The 19,081-nt window shown below is 42.2% G+C and overlaps 1 protein-coding gene across 8 annotated transcripts in view; it reads left to right on the top strand.

Annotated features, from left to right (window-relative positions):
* Positions 1-3,853: 3,853 nt before the first annotated feature.
* FREM1 (FRAS1 related extracellular matrix 1) overlaps positions 3,854-19,081 on the top strand; it is a 168,896-nt gene continuing 153,668 nt past the window's right edge. For 2 of the 8 annotated variants that reach the window (XM_041761807.1, XM_041761809.1), the window contains exon 1: positions 3,859-4,164. The gene's annotated coding sequence lies outside the window, so the exon portion shown is untranslated. Of the gene's footprint in view, positions 4,165-4,510; positions 4,626-8,180; positions 10,680-16,565; positions 17,737-19,081 lie in introns of those variants that run through there. The other 6 variants (XR_005988876.1, XM_041761811.1, XM_041761803.1 and 3 more) reach the window with 6 other exon arrangements.

The following is a 19,081-nucleotide window of genomic DNA, read 5'->3' on the forward strand; positions in this document are numbered from 1 at the left end:
GAAAAGCTTGTATTTACCAGGAGAAAATAAGGTTAATATACAGAGTGAAACAAAGCAGAGCTGGTCAATGGAAGGAGAGACAACTGATGCTATGGTTTGAGCTCTTAGATCCACTCACGATATTAGAGTTGTCAGGATTAAATTAGTTAATAAATGCATGTAGGTGACCATGTACATAAGGGGGTACGTGTTCAATAATTGTTGGCTATCCTTAATCACATCTCAATATACAATATTTCTCTATATATTCTTATCTTCTCCGATTGTATTGTAAGATTTTTGAGAGCAGGAAGTAGGTCTTACTCATCCCTGTCCCTCCCATGGCCTGTGCAGAGCCTAGCTTACACTAAGGTTCAGTAACCCTTGTTGCAGAGAATTTAATAGATCAACTCATTCCGATTCCTGCAAGACCTGTACAGTATGTGATTTCAGCCTCATATTTCTAAACAAGTCTGAGATTTTGTTAGTAGATATGTGCCGTTTATTTCTAAGATGTGAAAAGTATCTTTTGCCTGTGGGTTTGTTGTTTCTTTACGAGTTCAGTATCCAGACTTGGCCTAGGTTGCCATGATTTTTTTTTAAATAAAGGTAACAACTATTTTTATTTGGATTTTTTTCTGATATAAAATTCATTATCTTTTGAAGGAGGTGGAATTAGGAGATTTTTGTGGAGTAAAAAATACATGAAAACTCCTAACTCCTTATGTTATGTATGCCTGGAAAGATAAAATTGTTCCTGGTGCTAAGCTATGAAAGACCAAACCACTCCCAAATCTCACAGATAGTTGAAATGTAAAACATCGTAAAATTAAGTTGTTTATGTTGCTTTTGATGCATTTTTCCTTTTCCTATAAAAGATGGATATAAAAAGGATTCCTGATGATTTTTTCATGTTTTTAATGCGTGTACAGACATCCTAATGTCTGTTTACTTTAATGCTGGCATTTGAAGCTGTGTTCAAGTTAATTATTAATGAGAAAAATGCACTGCCACAAGTATTTTCAATTGTGAGGGCATGGTGAAATGGAATGTTTGTTTTCATTTCCTGCTGGAATTCAGTAGACAAATGTGGACTTGATAATGTGATAAGTAGAATTTTTAGTCTGAAATTCCCATTTCCACAATCAATAGCCTTGAAATGGAGGATGGGAAACATTGTTCTAATTGATTCAATAAAGTATATGATTTGAATATCAGCCATCATAAAATGACAGGACCTAAATTATTAATTGTTTCAGGTCTCCAGCTGGACCATTAGTTCCTGACATAAAATAAGTGCCAGGAGAAGGATCCTTTGTTAACAAGTGCATTACTTAGTGTTTGCTTGGGAAAGTCTGTCCCTTCAGTATCTCTTCCATCAGGAGTACCTTCTTCCAGAACTCTCATTGAGGTGATTTTAAAAAGATATTTTATAGAGAGACTCATATCTTTTTACAAATAATAGGGTTATTTTCCTCCTTTCCAATCATCCTGCCTTATTTTTTATTCTTGATTTATGGCATTGGCTAAGATCTCTTATCCAATGTTGAATTGTGGGCAATGTAACAGGGATTTTTGTTTTGTTCCTTCTTTAGTTGTTACTAAAACTTTACCATTAAGTGCAAGGTTTCTGATAGTTATCTCTGATTGTATGGAAAGACTTCTATTCTATTCCTAGTTGGCTAGTAATGGTTTTACTGAATAGTGCTTTTCTGCATTTATGAAGACGATTGTGTGTTTTTTTTTTCTCCTTTAAAAGACAAAACTGCTAGATGTGTTCATTTTGAACCATCCTTGCCATCCAAAAATTTGATAGATACTAGATATTGGTCCTAGTATCTATCAAAATAGGTGTAGATTTGTAAATATGTTATTTAGGATTTTGCACTTATGTTTAAGAGTGATATCAGTCTACACTCTTGTGATTTTGAGCAGAGCACACCACTCTTCTTCCTGCCTCTCTCAGGACTTATTTCATTCCCTATACACCTTGTCAGCTCCCAACCTTGAGCTCAGCAAGCCTCTGCCTCCAATACTCTTGCTGGGTTGTATTTCTGTTCTTTTCTTGCTGTATGGGGTATTTTATTTTACTTTTATGTTGCTTACTTTTTGTTTTTGTTTTAAGTTGATCTATTTAGAGTGTGACCACTTCCACTCCCTGTTGCAGCCTTGCTCCCTGTGGTCATCAGGTTTTATAGACTCAGGGGAAAACCATTTTCACAGGGCAATGTGCTCGGTGCCATCAGCAGTATTTAATAGGTGCACTCCTAATTCGCTTATGGGGGGTTTTTGGTGAAGATATTGGCGGTGCTTCTCAGAGACTGCTATATTCTATAACTGTTCAGTAAAAATTATACATGCTACAATCCAAAAGAGAATGCTAATCTTCAACACATGCTAATCTCCAAAACATTTTATGTCTTTCACATCACTCCAACCCTTTGGTTGGAAATAGAATGATTTCTTTAAAATGTAGTTTGTTTCAGCACAACAGCATATGCTTTTAGGGGCAGGATCCTTTGTTGTTCCTTTGCTTTTTTTTTTTTTTTTTTTTAAACATTTGGCTTTGAATTTCAACTTGTTCAAGGAGCACATTATAGAAGTTGATAATTGTCTGACTTTAACATTCCTCATCCATTTGTGGGAGATGTAAGAGAGAGAGTGTGACTTATTTGCGTAAACAAGTACTTCCGATTTCAAGATGTTTTGGCGAACCTAACTCTATCTTTGTCTCTTCTAGAATATGTCCAGCATAATGTTAGGCCAAGCATCATACATATACTAATTAACTTAAAGAAAATTGTATTTCCTGCAGACATTTTGAACTACATTTCAATCTAAGTTTGTTTGTTATTTTTTGCTTAGATGCTGGATGTATTTTTCTTTCTCATAGAAGTGATGGAAAACCTTTATTTCTGTTTCTCGACTAATCCATACACTTTAGCCCAGATGTTAGGAGAAGCACATGGACGCAACTTCCTACTATCATTCCTCTTATCAAATGGACTTCCGGTCTCAACTAATAGTATCTATGATCTTTTTCATTTCTTTGTCATTAAGATATTCACAAGCTGATAAATTTTTAAATTCAGTCTGAGAACAAAATCATCTATCACATTGTGTTGCCTAACTGTATCACGAAGGCTTTATTTCTTGCCCTTTTGACTTTAGCACAGGAGTCACACATTGTCACTGTATTTCGTTTACTAATAATTGTGTTCAGCCAACAGTGTTTGTTTACTTATAGAGAGCTTCATGTTTCTTTAAGAAGTTTCATTAATTTATTATCAGAGCAAATGGGGTGAATCAAGAGATTCTAGAAGATCTTAAATTTCTGGTGATTTTGAGTAAGTATACCTAAAGTACCCATAAAGCATGTCGTAAAATAAAATAATTGTTTTTCTCTTTTTTGCTTGCTTCCTAGCTTTCCTTCCTCCCTGGTGCAATTTTCTTTCCTTTCTTTTCAATTTCCTTCTCTCTTCTCGTTGTTTCCAAGGAAGGGGGTATGGCATGGCAAGCTCCTGAAGGGGAACCCCATCTTGAGTGAACTGGATTTACAGTTTGAAGCCTTGTGCTTTTGGCTAAAGTTTGGAACAACCAGACATGTCTCAATATAAACATTTCGTCCAGAGTGAGATGATACTTCGACTTCTCTATTTAGCGTCAATTTAAAAGTCAGGACAGATGGTGTGCCATTACTTTTATTCTCTGGTGGAGATGAAATACAGGAAAGTATTTTATTATGCAGTTGTTAGGGACCGAGACTTTCACCCGCCCACTGAACCCTGACATGTTTAATGACATGGATTTCTGGGGGGGGGGGGGGGCGGTTTCTCGACCTGTGATATCTCTGAATTGGTGGGGTCATGCACTCTATGTAAATGAGACTTTTGGTGACTTTTTAAAGAGACTCAAGCACGCAGCAAGCCTTGTAGACTGAACAGCTAAAGTGGGGCTTGGGAACAGAAGCTCCTCTTTTGCTTTAAAAAAAGGCCGCGACGAAAGTTGAAAGGGGGCAGTTCCCCTTCCTCCTCCTTTCGGAAACGCTGAGCATCTTGCCTGAATTGGAATAAAAACCTCTCCCGGGGAGGAATCTGGTTTGAAGAAAAGAGGTTCAGGAGGAGGGGAAAAGAAAAAAAAAAAAAAAAAAAGTGTTTCAAGAGTTGGAGGGTCCAGGAGGAAAGTGTGAGTACGCACGCGTGGGTGCCAGCGCGCATGCTGGGGCGGGGAAGCGCGTGTACCTGTGTGCGGCATGTGTGCGTGTGCCCACGCGTGCGCGCGCCTGCGAGTGTGTGCGGGGCCCCCGTGGGCGCCCGTGCGCGCGAGCCGGGGTCCGCCGAGCCGCAGCGCGCGTGTGCCCGGCGCGGCGGGCGGCAGGGGCGGCGCGGGCTCAGCGGTGGCGGAGCGCGGCGGCCCGAAGTGAGCGGAGGGCGCCGGGGACAGGCGAGGCGCCTCGGCGGAGCCCGCGACCTCGGAGCGACGCCCGGGCGCGGCCGGCGGAGGGCAGCGGCCGGCAGCGGCTCTCGGCCCGGCGCCCCGTGACCGCTCCCTCCGCCGCGGGAGCCCCGGGGCCCCGCAGCCCGCGAGCGTGCGCAGCCGCCGCCGCCGCCGCCGCCGCCCGGGACGGGCCCCGCGAGGACCGTGCAGTGAGTATGGGGCCCGCAAGGCTCTGTTTCCCTGTTGCGTGGGGTTGAAGGCGTTTTGGTGCAAAGAAAGCGAGGACTCCGCGGACCCGAAAGACGGGAACGCCAGCCCGCTCCTTCCCGGGCTGCCCTTCCTCCCGCCGCCTCCCGAAGCCCGGGCCGGCGACTCCCCCGCTTGCCCGGGCCCGGGGCCGCTAGCTTCGGAGCTCGCACGGCAGCGGCACTACCTGTCGGCGCGTGTTTTGCGTCCTTGCTCTCCTCTGGGTGCGAAGGTTCCGGTGGCGCCGCGCCCCAGGTTTGCCGGGAGCCTTGGCCTCCAGGCCCCCTGCAAGAAGGGCGGAGTCCGCTTGCAAAAGTTTAATTCTCACGTCAACTCAGAGGGCGGCAGTTTGCACTGTTTAAAAAAAAAAAAAAAAAAAAAAAAACCCACATGCCCACCACAGGAGTCTCTTTATTATGTAACACGGCTTAGGAGTCTCTTCTGAATCCATCCCCGGGGCACCCCGCCGAGATCACCGTTTTCAATTTTGTGATCCACCCTCTCCAGCCCAGAGCAGAAGGTTTCTTCTCGGCTACATGAAATGGCAAAGGGAAACGGTGAAAAACTTGACACCACAGATAATACCCTCCTGGTAGGAAGAGATCGAAATTTGCAGGAGGGCTGGATACCTGGCTTTGGTTTACTTCTATTTAGATACGTATTTTTAAGAGCCCGGTTTCTATTTTTATGGGGATGAGAAGGAGCGTTGGAGGGGCAAAGAAATCATTTTGTTCTCAAGTTTGAGGCTGATTTTTTAAGTTCTTGCTGCGCATTACCCAGATTCTTTGGTGCTGTAGTGAGTAGTTTCTTTTAGTTTTCATCTGGGTCACAGAAATAATTTTCAAGGCATTTAATTTTCTTTTCTGCCTTTTTTTTTTTTTTTTTCTTCGACTCTTGTGCTCAGTCCTGTTGCCTGGTGTGAATTACACAGCTTAAAAAGAGCATTTCCGGGGGCTGGTTGGAGTTTATGACCTGGGAATCTTGCTGGAGAGATTAACCTCTTCACGGCTGCTTCGCAGGCCAGACTTAGTGATCCAAAGCCTCCTCGGGTTTCTGCTCCGGAAAACTGACACCACCATTCCTGGCTCTAGTTAAAGCTTGAAGAATTACTTCCCAGTTCCCTGCCCACACTTGATAAAAGTGCCTTCAGCATGATTCTAGGAAAATGTTAACTACCTTTGCTCTCTCTCTCTCTCTCTCTCTCTCTCTCTCAGGGATTCTCAACACTTAGTGTGCTTAGGAACCTCTTGGGTGCTTGCTGAAAGGCAGGTGCCCAGGCCACACCCCCCAAAGGATTTTAGGCCTGGGGAGGGGCCGAGAGTATACCCAGGTGATTCCAAAGCAGATGAGATCTACATTTGGAAAAGCACTGCTCTGCGTCGTCCTTGGCAATTAAATTCTTGTCACATACTTGGTTATTATCATAATAAACTTGAATTTCAGCTGATGTTGAACATAAGGTATATGGAACATGGCTTTGCATGCTTGGCTGATACACCAGGGCTTTTAAGCAGCTTTCCCACCAACCTCATCTTTGTTACCTTGCTCTTCTTTCCATCTTTGCCTTTCCATTCCCGTGAGTGAGGAGGAGTTGGGCAAAGCTGCTTGCATGCCATGTCTTCCCCTCCCCCGTGTGTTGGGATGACCTGACCCCATATGGCCAAGCAGTGTTTGTCTTAGAAACTTTCAACCCAGGGCTGTTCTCTTTATCAGCCTCCCAGGGATACTCAGCTTCTGGGGATGGGCTAGACTGAAGGGCGCTGAGCTGAGCTGAATTATTTCTTGGGACTGTTCAGGAGGAGCCTAATTCCAAGAAACTGAGTTTCAATTAGACCAACCCACGGGATTGGGAGAAACAGGAAGTGATTCCTCCATTATGCTGAGGTCCTCGTTTGACAACATACAAAAGTAAGAACTCAGCCTCCCTCCTCATCTCCAATGACATTATATGCCATTGTATATTTGTAGGGAAAAGAAAATAGGATGTGGCCATCAGTGTCCCTTCCTTTTTTCCCCCTCTCCTCACCCCAAATGTTTGCAAGTGCCCACTATGTGCCAGGCTCCGTGCTACTTTTGGAGGACTGCAGAGAGATCTGTGTGTATGCGCACAGAGCCCTTGTCCTCAGGGTGTTTCAAGTCTTAGCTGTTGCTGACCAGTCTTGGATGAGCCAGCTAATCTCTCTAAACTTCACTTCCTCTGTCAAGAAACTCCGTTGAGTTAAATGAATTTGAGCATCTTTCCAGCTCTGAAATTCTAACATTGGTGGACACGGCTGGTTTAGTCTTCTAAACACAGATAAGGGGGAATGGGAGCTTTTTAGCATTTGCTTTGAAAACAGGCCCAAAGACTTGGCTTATTGCTCTTCTGAAAATTTTTCAAAAATATCTTTTAACTTTTCTTTCTCTCATAAGAAACTGAGACCACCGCTAGAGTGAGTTAGGCAAATCCTACCTTTGCAGAGCACACAGTCATTCCTCACAATGGGGTCCTGTAACTCTCCAGAAAGGCTGTCTCTGTGGGCCAGGTTACATAGGACAGCAGCCTCTTATCTTGTCTGAATCTGGTGTCGCTAGCGCTTTGGAGAGCTGGGTGGTCTGAACAGGGCTTGACAGCTTCCATACTTGCACAGCTTGCAACCTGACCCTTTCATTCAAGTGATTTAATAGCTTTTGTGCTACCAGGTGAGAGACTCAAACGGAGACCTTTGAGGGTCTGGGAGGAAAAAAAAACCAACTCCCTAATGAAATCCGCATTTTGTCTGTACTATAGTTTCTCTCACTGCCATGACTGCAACATTTCAAAGGGTTCTAAAGCTTGGCCATCCAGATAAGGAAATATAGCTGTGATTTGTGCACTCTTCTGACAAATGTAGCTTCCAGCTGTCTGAAGATATTATGTTTGGGTGGGAAGCTACTCACTAGATGACAGAGTACAGGGATATTGCAAAGTTGGATATTTTTGACAAAAAGTTCTTGGCCTCTTGTTGGTAGGTTTACAGGAGGTGCCAAAAGAGTCTCTGGTTTCACTCTTATCCCTCCCTATTTATGGGTTGCTGATATGATGTCAAAAATAATCCTTTTATGCATCATGCAGAGGCTTCTAAGATTGTATGTCACTCTTCACTCTCAGTTTTATCCTGGAAACTTTCATATCTGGCTTCTTTAGAGCTATCTCCGTGCAGAGAACACTGGAGGACCCACTGAGCTCCGCATCCTTCCATCGGTGTTCCACATCCCTGGGATCCTATCTCTGCATTCTGCCAAGTGTTATCAGCTGCTCAGGACTTACAAATGCTCCCTAAATTCTTCATACAATAAATGAGCCAGGACTTGATCTCATGAAGTTGTACTCCATGCCATGGGATTTTCATTCCAGGGTCTGCATTTCCTGTTGGTTTAAAAAATCTTCATTTTGTAAATGCTAAGCCCAAACCATTGTGAAGTTGGGAGAATTTCAGAAAGGATTGAAATTCCTAGAAGTGAATTCATCCAAATGTTTAAACGTTGTTGGGTATTTCCTATCAAATCTCTTTCGTAGCCCAGATTTGTTTTTCCCGTTAAAATGATTCTCCTCCTTGGAAAGGCAACACGGCAGCACACAACAGCAACACTTGGATTCTGTTTTCTGTAAATCTTCCTTTTTGTTGTAACGTGGTGGGATAATTCTATTTCATTCAATAAGCCTTAGTGATTATTTTGAAACCCAAAAAGTAGTATTAAATAGAGAGCTCAAATATTAAATTGGAGTGGTGTAATAGAAAAAAAAGAAAAAGAAGAAGACTCTTTGAATAAATTTCAGCTGGGTTCCAGTCCTGGGCTGCAATATTCTTTGGTTCTGTAATGTTGGCTGAGTTACTTACTCAGTTTCCTCTGAGTAAAGTGAAGATATGGACACTTAGCAGATGCTCATGAGAGCTAAAGGATGTTTGGAAAGCACCTAGCATGGTCCATGATATATGACAAGTGCTCAATGAGTATTTCTTCTCTGGAAGAGCGCTAACACAGGTGTGAAGGCTGGCAAGGATCACACATGTGGCAAGCCCCTCAATTTATAGGTGAAAAGAGAAGAGAAATGGGAAATTAAGCTTTCTTCCAGATTTCATTGACGAAACAGACTAGATGTCAGCCCACCACTTCTCTGGCCTTGGTCCCACTGATTCCTTCTCCCAGATGGAACAGACTCAACCAGCTTTCGACTCTCAAAGCAATTAGTACAGAGAGCAAGGGCCAATGTTAAAACCATTCTGTCCTCATTTCTTCCTGACCCTCCAGAATGGAAGACTTTTATAGCTATTTCAGATAAATACATCAGGAAAGAAATCATTTTATTTTTTTTTTTTGGCTGGGAGGATTTTGCTCCTTTGTAGCCAGGGGCCCAACTTCTGGGGGAAATGTTTGTTTGAGAATTTGAAACTCTGGGCTCTCCCCATGGGCAGCCTGTGAACTATCACCAGACAAAACGACAGGCATTCAAACATGCAGCGCTCCCCCTGCCTTGCCCCCTGGTCTTTTTCTGTCTCCCACTAGTTTTTTTCTTATAGGTCCAGTGTTTGCACTGTGATAAGTAAGTCACTCAACTAATATTTACTAAGCTCCTCTGTGCCAGAGCTGATGACCAGGGCAGGAGAGACTTGAGTGAGCAGAACAATCGTAGTTATTATCTTCAAGAAGCTTACAGACTACAGTAAAAGGCAGACTTTTAATAAAATGACTACAAATAAACAATTAAAATGCCACTTGTGGTAAGGGTATCGCAGGATTCTATGCAAGCAGATAACACCGGTCTGGGAGGTTAAGACCTGAAGGATGCATAGAATTTGGCCAGGGGAACAAGAGTTTGGTAGAAATAGGGGAAGGGCATTCATGGCAGATGGAATAGCCGTGTATGTGTAAAACATATAAAGGCTCAGAGTGGGCAGGGTAGTGAGTTTAAGAAGGAAGAGCTGTGTGACTAGCTTGTCAGGGGCAAGGAGGAGAATCCTGTGAGAAGAGACTGGAGAGATGGGCAGAGGACAATCACGCAGGGAAATGTAGTGTCACAGTTAAAGGAGACCTCAGAAAGCACCTAATTCACACTCTCTCCCTTCCTCTGTCTATGTCTCAGCCCGTGCCATTATTGGACAACTCTAAAGGAAAATTCCTCCTAAAAGTAGAGTGCAGGGCACCTGGGTGGTGTGGTTGGTTGAGGGTCTGACTCTTGGTTTCAGCTCATGTGATCTCAGGGTCATGAGATCGAGCCTTGTGTGGGGCTCCACAGTCAACGCAGAGTTGGCTTGAGATTCTCTCCCTCTTCCCCTGCCCCTCTCATTCATGCTCTCGTTTTCTTTCTCAGGTAAGTAAATAAATCTTAAAAAAAAAAAAAGTAGGGTACAATTCCACCTATCCAAGGTTCTGCACCCTGGACCCAGAGAGTAAAGTTACTCCTTTTTCAAATAGTTCGAAGACAGACTCTTTTTTTCATAAATTACTGCCAAAGTAGGTCTACTCTTTCCCATTCACATGCAGTTGATTTTTTGGGAATGTAGTCTTATATTCCCAAACGTGAACTTACTGGCTTCAGTCCATTATTCCAGCCTCCGATTGTTGAGACCAACAACAATCGGTCTTGATTGTGTTCCCAGTGATAACAGTTACACTTTTGAATTTGTGCTGTTTGTTAATTGGATAAGCTTGTCTTCTGCATATTGGTTTAGGAATTTGGAAAATGATTTAGCCAGAGGAGGCCAAAAATGGAGCTATGGGCACCACTCAAGATGTTTCTTTTAAGAGAAAGGGTGTCTCTAACCTCTTTTTTCCTTTTTTCTTTTTAGAGGGAAAACTAGACACATCTCTAAAACCCAGACTCACAGAAATATTCAAGTTTAAATGAGAAGAGTTCAAAGATGTCAGTGTGTGAAGGCATAGTTCAACTGTATTTGCTGCTTTCATTTACTGAGACGTGTTGAGCATATATCACATGCAATAGATGCTTTGTTCTCCTGCCTTCAAAACACTTAGATGAATAGCTACTCCATCAGGTAGGATGTGATAAATGCCCTGTGATGGATTTAAATAAAATTCGATTCTTCTGCAAAGCAGGAAAGAAATATTTCCAAATGGAATGATCATGTCTTAGGACATCTTGAAGGAAGTATTTCATGAGGCCTTAATACATAAGGATTTTATTTTATTTTATTATTTTTTATTTATTTATTTTTAAGATTTTATTTATTTATTCATGAGACACACAGAGAGAGGGGCAGAGACATAGGCAGAGAGAGAAACAGGATCCTGTGGGGAGCCTAATGTGGAACTTGATCCCAGGACCTCAGGATCACGACCTGAGCCAAAGGCAGATGCTCAACCACTGAGCCACCCAGGTGCCCCAATACATAAAGATTTTAATAAGGATGGAAGCAAAGACATTCCAGGCAAGGAGCAGACATGAACAGGGACATAGGGATGGGAAGGGTCCAGCAGGTCATTGTGAATGTGTAACTGGAGGCTATGGGAGAAGGTAGGACTGTGGTTTGGGAATGCATAAGTCTATAGGTGTTAGCCAAAGGCTGTGAGAGTGGAGGTGAGAAGCCAGTGGAGCTCGAAGTTTTAAGAAATGCTACATTTTTAGCAGTGCAGTGTGACCCAGAGGAGATAAAAACAAAGAGGGAAGAAATAGAATGGAGAGCAAATAAAAGAGAAAAAGGCAGTGGTTAGGTAGAGAGAGAACCGAGAGTATATTGAGGTATAGAACCCAGGAAAGAAGCAATTACCCAGAAAGTGGGTAGAGGGCACTGTTAGGTGCTCAAGATCAGAGAGGATTGTTGGAGAAAATTTCAAATTGATATATCAATTAGCAGGTCACTGGCAGCCTTTGAGATAGCTATTTCAGTAGACTTGTGGATATCAAAATCAAGTGGTCTTCTTAGGGAATGCAAAGTGGTGAGGGGTGAGTAGAGACTGGGATGTAGGCTAGTTGGTCAAGATGAGGCCTATGGTGGGAAAGGAGAAAAGAAGATGTTTGATGAGTAGTAAGAGTAATAGTAGTGGTAGTGGTAGTGATGGTAGTAGCAGTGATCAGAACACTAACATTTATTGAACACCCATTGGGTTCTAATGTCTACACACGTATTTCTGCATTTGATTCTCACAACACAACCATAGGTTGGTGTTTCAGTCCTTTTTTTTTTTTTACTGATAAGACAACTGAGACTAAGAGAACTTAATTTGGCCAACATGATGTCACCGGTAGGCAGCAGGACCAGCATCCAAATCTAAGGTCACCATGTCCTCAAGACTCACTGGTGTGGCCGCTCTTCTGTTTCAGGCTTGCCTTCTCCTATGGGGAGGGCCACTGGCTGCCGATTAAAGCCCATTTATCAAAGGGATAACAACAATAAAAACAAACAAGGATGGGGACACACCTGAAGAATTGATTTCTACCAAGTATAGAATACATTTCTGGCTCATTTCTAAAATACAATATAACCTTTTTAATGTAAAGTCATTGAGTGTAGGACATGGTTATGGTTGGGGTGACGTGGTGCACCAGCAGTTCATTGTAAATTCCAGACACAAGGGCCTTTTCTCTTCCTTTCCTCTCCTGTTACTCTTCTTTCTTTCTTCTCCTTTTCTTTCAATATTTGCCTCCTCTTAAGAAAATCAGACTCCTGCTACCCACCTGTCACAGCTTGTTAACTTTGATCTCTTTCTTCACTGTGGCCTCTGCTCAGGCCCATTGGCTTTCACATAGTAGATCTGCAGGAAACATTACAGCATTTTATAAGAATAATTTTGCTCGGGGATCCCTGGGTGGCTCAGTGATTTAGCGCCTGCCTTTGGCCCAGGGCGCAATCCTGGAGTCCCGGGATTGAGTCCCGTGTCGGGCTCCCTGCGCGGAGCCTGCTTCTCCCTCTGCCTGTGTCTCTGCCTCTCTCTCTCTCTCTCTCTCTCTCTCTCTCTATGTCTATCATGAATAAATAAATAAAATCTTAAAAAAAGAATAATTTTGCTCGAATATTGGAGAATAGTTGATGCCTTAAGCCCTTTGCATTCTTGGAACAATTAAAAATAACCACTGCTGGAGTTACTGATTGGTGATTAAGAGGTCACTGGAGGTGACTTTTCAGTGCAAAAGGAACAGCAGTTGAGTGGCTATTGGACTATATGAAGTAGCTACCCAAAGACTTTCACCCTGGTTTTTGTATCCTCTTCATATCTTGTTTACCATATGTATGAATTTCCTAGGGCTGCCATAACACTGGACTACAGACTTGGTAGCTTAAACAACAGAAATTTATTTTCTCACAATTCTAGAAGCTAGAAATTTAAGAACCAGGTGTCAATAGGGTTGATCCTCCTGAGACATCTCTCCTTGGCTTGTAGAATTGATTTCTTCTCCCAGTGTCTTCACATGGTCTTCCTTCTGTCCCCATCTGTGTCTTAATTTTTTCTTTTTATAAGGACACTAATTATATTGGATTAAGAGCCACCCTAATGGCCTCATTTTAGCTTAATTACCTCTTTAAAGACTGTCTCTAAATATAGTCACATTCTAGGTACTAGGGGTTAGGACTTCAATATATGTATTTGGGGAGAACAAAATTCAGCCCATAAATAATACCATGCTACCATGTCAAGGCCTCTACCTGGTATTAGTTAGCTGATCTTCCAAATTCTGAGGACATTACTACTCAGAAGGAAATAAAATAAAACCCATGGACTTATAAATTCACATTTAGAAATCCATTTGAGTGGCTCAGTTGGTTAAGCATCTGCCTTCAGCTCTGGTCATGATTCCAGGGTCTTGGAATCAAGCTCCACATTGGGCTGTCTACTCAGGGGGGAGCCTGCTTCTCCCTCTCCCTCTTCTGCTCCCCCTGCTTGTGCACTCTCTTGCTTGCTCTCTCTCAAAAAATAAATAAAATCTTAAAAAAAGATTTGTAATACACTCTGGATTTAGAGCTTGGCTTCAGGATAAGGTGACAAGGAAACTTACTCAGGCAGGACTAACTTTGCACTTTTAAAAATTCTTGATGAAACCCATTTTATTTTTCTCATTTGACTACAAAACCTGCACAATGCCAGTTCAACTCTTCAGGCTAGGAGGGAGCAATGTGCTCTGTGTACTGTTTTGCATTGTAGATGCTATGAGGCCTCCTACATTGATTGTTGCTGGATTGCTGTATTGGAAACTCCTGGCCTTTATTTACTCCCTGATACAGAGACATTTCCTTGTCTGTAACTTTGTCAGTTGCTTTGGTGCTAGGATTCTTGTAGTTCATGGACGTCACAGGCTATGAGATGCATTGGTAGGAAGGCTCAGGTCCTCATCCATTGTTTCCCCCACTGAAGTGTTTGCATTAAGAATGGCAAATGATGGGGTGCCTCTTCTGGCTCAGTTAGTTAAGCATCCAGCTCTTGATTTCGACCCAGGTCATAATCACAGGGTTGTGAGATCGAGCCTTGCATTGGGCTCCATGCTGAGCGTGGAGCCTGTCTTAAGATCATCTCTTTCTCTCTCTCTCTGCCCCTCATTCTCTCCCCTCTCTAAAAAAATACGGCAAATGATGACAACCTCTTAAGCTAATAGAGATATTTTCCGAGATCATATTGGTGTTGCACAGCAGGCTTGCTGTCAAGAACAGCCTGGGGCTTGCACGCGTCACGTCTGAATAGTTAGTTCTGTGGCCAGAGAGATCCGACACCAGAACTTTAAGGTCTAAGACCTAGACTTTTCAGACTTTTAAGATTAAGACTAAAGACTTTAAGACAATGACATGGCAAGGAGCACATGTGCCCATAATGTGAGGGCAGCTGAATTTGTTAATTAACAACAATGACAACAAACACAATCTCTACAGTAACCTTGTGAAATCAGTGTTATGGATCCTGACTGTACAGATAATGAAAACAAGTCTGAGAAGGTATAAGTAACATATTTATTTTAAGGTTGAGGTTCTTTTGCACCTTCAAAGGATTCAAAAAGTGAATGGCTTAGTCAAAGTAATTAACCCTTAGTTCAAAGGCTTAATTGAGGTCTGCCTACAAAGAGATGTGTGAAGAACATGACATAAATGTCATGCATTACTACCTGACTTTCTCTTTATATAAGAAGAAAAAAAACAGTTATTTCCTTCAAAAAATTGATCCTTGTGGGTTTTTTTTTTAATTGAGTAGAAAAAGACAAATTGTATATCCAAGCAGAAGACTGGAGGTAGTGAGATGGGCTCCAGTGGACAAGATTGAAAGTTACGATTGTGATAACAAATGTTATAAGAGGCATGAAATAATGGCCACTGTTCCATTGAGGAACTGACAAGAAGAAACTGATACATTAGGAACACAAAAGGGAATTAGACTTTGGGGTCACGTGAGAGATTTTTAATTTACAGACCAGAAGGTCTGAATGTTTGTGCTTTGCAGCAGATGATTAAGCTGACAGCCTCAAATCCCTTTCTAATCTGATCAATAATGACTTTGTAAGTAATGATTTTAGGGAGACCTATTACTTCCTGCCTAAACCCAAATGATTATTTCCATCACAGTATGATATATCATACTATAAAAAAAAAAGCATGGAAAAATATTAGCCTTGTGGGCAATAAAATTTGTGGTTGCAATACATGTATTTAACTGTGTCTTTAAAGAGTCACAGCGAGGGAAAAGTTGGAATGCAATGGAAACTAGTGCTAGCATAAAATTTTACTGGCTAAACTTTATGTTAATTTCTTTTATTTTAGACTGTTTCCTTTCTAACGAGTTTGCTAATTTGGGAAGCCACTGCCTCATGTCTGTACTTGTCACACATGTGACTAGCTTCCTAGGAATGGCCTCCCAGCTAGGCTGTCAGGGAGTTTCCTTCATTTCCTCTCTGTCTGGGGTCATCCTGTCTCCCTCTCCTCTTCCTCTTTGCTCCCCAATCACCTTCAAGCTGGTTCTGGCTTTCAGCCTCTTCCCGGTACTGGTCTAGGTGGCACCCCAGCCCTACACCCACCACTTCCTCACACCCTGATAATTTTCAGACATGCCAAAAAACCTGCCTTCAGTGTTTGGGCCCTAAAGTCCCTTTTGCCTCTTCTACTCGGAGGAGAAGAAAATAAAGTGCTGTAGTTTATTGCAGAGAACTTTTGATTTCAGATGGCTGGACCGCACCCAGACAAATCAAATCTGAAATTTGAGATGATATGTGAGTGATCTTGATAAGAAGCCAGAGATGGGACCCTGCTGGTTAGGAGTGACATTAAGGCAACCCTTTCACCTTGGTGTATTTCTGGAATATTGTCAACGATGAAGACCATCATCAGCCCTCACAAAGCCTATTTACTTCCTTCCAACAATGAAATAGGGCCAAAGCCATGAGAGTGAAGTCTCTTTCGTAGCCACTACCTTTCCTCAGGCCTCAGGAGACATGGGGTCAACCCCCACCCTGCATAACTCTGGGGGCGCCTTTTACTTTTTGGCCTGTGAAAACAGCACCCTAGCACCCTCGGAGCATGGTTACAACACAAATAGTGCCCCGTAATTTTGTTGTACTAAACTGAAAACACCCCTTAAAGGAGTCTCAGCTCCTTTGGCCAATACTTTAGAGAACAGGTATGTTAGTGTGGTTTCCCCAGAAATATCTTTCACCATGATGAGTTTACGTACTGTGCAGTGACATCACAGTGTGTACTGAATTTGTCAGCTAGTCTGGATGCTATGCCCATGGTAAATATGTTCTCACTTCTAGACAAATGATTTGCAAGCCCACTTAAAAAAAAAAGTCTATTTGTATCTTGGGGACTCTAAAACAGTGTTTAAACCAAGACCACTTGTGTGTGCCCTATTTGTCTTTCTTTTTAAAGAATTAATTAATTAATTAATTAATTCGTGTATTTATGAGAGAGCAGGAGGAGGGGCAGAGGGAGAGAGAGAGGGAGAGAAGCAGACTCTGTGCTGATGTGCTGAGGGCAGACAACAGGCTTGATCTCTGGATCCTGAGATCATGAAATGAGCCAAAACCAAGAGTCAGACACTTAATTGACTGAGCCACCCAGTTGCACCTATCTCTTTATTAAAACATTTCTCTGACTTGGTGGTGTCTATAATTGTTATGTGATGCCATTCTTATACATTGCTATATTCTTGCACACACATGTACTCAACAATAAGTCATCAAATCAGACATTCAGATACTTTTTATTTGCAGCCTGTAATGTTTATGGAGATTTTGTTTTTAAAGTAGTACTGAAGCATTTTTAATCTCATTGCCTAAGAGCACTCTCCCACCCGCCCACTCACCACAGCCCACCCCAAATTCTACCAAAGTAAGCAGATTAAGTTTCCACTCATCTTAATGCAGTTAAGTTCAGCGGACCACAGAGGCATCAGGGACTCATGCGTGTGCTGGAGAACTAATACTGGAACTCGGTTAACATATGGGACCTCAGTGTGGGAGTGTCCTGTGGCCCGCAAGCCTTGCTGGCACTTGAGTAGTTGGAGATCCTGAGGAAGAACAGAGCTATACAATGTGGATAAAATCACCCTCAATTCTGAACATCAGGAAGTGCAAGGAGCAAGAAGTCACTGTGGTTTGGCTTGCTCCTTTTGTGTTGCTAATAGCACTATACTGCCCTTATGAAAAATTTCTAGCTCTGTTGGGTGTGACTGGAGAGTCAGTTCAACATAAATCATGGAACAGCTCAAGGATGGCTCAAATAATAATTTTTTTTAATTCATAAAACTTAGTTTCTGAGCAGATTTTGGTTTACAGAAGAATTGAACAGAGTTCTCACATACACCCCATCTCCCCAGTTTCCCCAGTTACTAACATCTTGTATCAGTATGGTGTACTACCATTGATAAGCCAATTGATGAGTGAGTTATGATTATCTAAAGCTCATAGTTTCATCCAGGTTCATATGTGATATTGTATATTCTATGAGTTTTGATGACTGTTTAATGACATGTATCCATTACAGTGGTAACTTTTCCAACAAGTTTTAGAAAAAAAAAAAAACTGATTGGCCTGGGGCAAAAAGGACTGAGTTTCCTTGCGACAGCCTGCTCTGTGTGTGGGTGCACATGTGCATGCACGCTGGGGACTTTGGTTGAGCGGTAAGTAATACATTTACATACATTATCACATTTAACTACTTTAATGGCCCTGCAAGGTATCAATTATCGTATAGGAGAGGAGCAGAGGCCAAGGAAGAATAGTGACCTTGTTCAAGGAAATAGTGGAACGGGGAGAGAGCTGGTGGATCTGATTTATAGTCTGGCCTCTGTGCCTATTACTGTTGCATTTCTTTTCTCTTGAACTGTGATCCTAGAGCAGAGCATTAAACTCCCCTTGCTTCCTCCTCCTCCTTGTCTTGTACATCTTTTCAAAGTTATTTATAAAAAGCAAATATTTGTGAAACAAACAAATATTTGTTAAATAAAGTGATGTGTAGGTCACAGCTGAACATCAGAATTGTTCTAAGATCCTCAGCAGAGAAGAAAGGAAAGCCTCTCATTAGAGTTCTCATAAGTTTAATTGTTCGTTGGTTTTAAGAATTGCCATTTTTTAAGGGTTCATTTTCTTGTAGTGACACCCATCTCCTTAAAGGGCAGGTACAGGCAGCTAGATGATGGCGAGAGATGTTCACTTGGCAGATCTTGCTGGGATTGAAGGCTTTGCCCATGTTCTGGAAGGCCTGCTCCCAGGAAAAGTACTCTCAAACGATTGTCTGGGTCTCCTTACTGCCAGGATCCATGTATACCACTTGTAGGTTTTGTTTTTTTTTTTAACTTTACTACAGTACTTGATATTATGATGTGCTTTCCATAATCTGCTTGTATAAGTGAATAAAGCAGCAGGCCAAGCAATTCTTTAACCTTTGGCAAATCACTCAGCCCCTTAAGGCCACTACTTCCTCACCTTGACCTCTGTGTGTGTGCTGGAGTGTAGAGCATGGGGTTCAGGAACATGGGCTTTGGAGCCTGTCCGCTGGGATTGGAATGCCAGCTCAATCATTTATTAGTATTTGCCTTGGACAAATTATTTACCTTAGAATCAGAATCCTTAGAATAGAATCCACTCCAAAGGTGGTTGTGAAACAGGGTCAGATGCAAAGTAAATGCATAACACCTGATGATGATAATGCTGGTTTAAGTAAAATTTGGAGAAGTTCCTTTCAACCCTAGAATTCTGTGATTTTTTATGTACAGTGACTTAATCTCAAGCAACATTACATTTTTTTTTTATCATTTATCACCTGGTTTCTTAAGTCATCAAAAGCATTTCTAATACAACTCAAAACCACAATAAGATACCATTTCACATCAGTGAGAATGGCTAAAATTAACAAGTCAGGAAACAACAAATGTTGACAAGGATGCAGAGAAAGGGGAACCCTTGTACACTGCTGGTGGGAATGCAAGCTGGTGCAGCCACTCTGGAAAAAAGTATGGAGGTTCC

Source organism: Vulpes lagopus, chromosome 7 (genome assembly GCF_018345385.1).
Source record: "Vulpes lagopus strain Blue_001 chromosome 7, ASM1834538v1, whole genome shotgun sequence".
NCBI classification, from domain to species: domain Eukaryota; kingdom Metazoa; phylum Chordata; class Mammalia; order Carnivora; family Canidae; genus Vulpes; species Vulpes lagopus.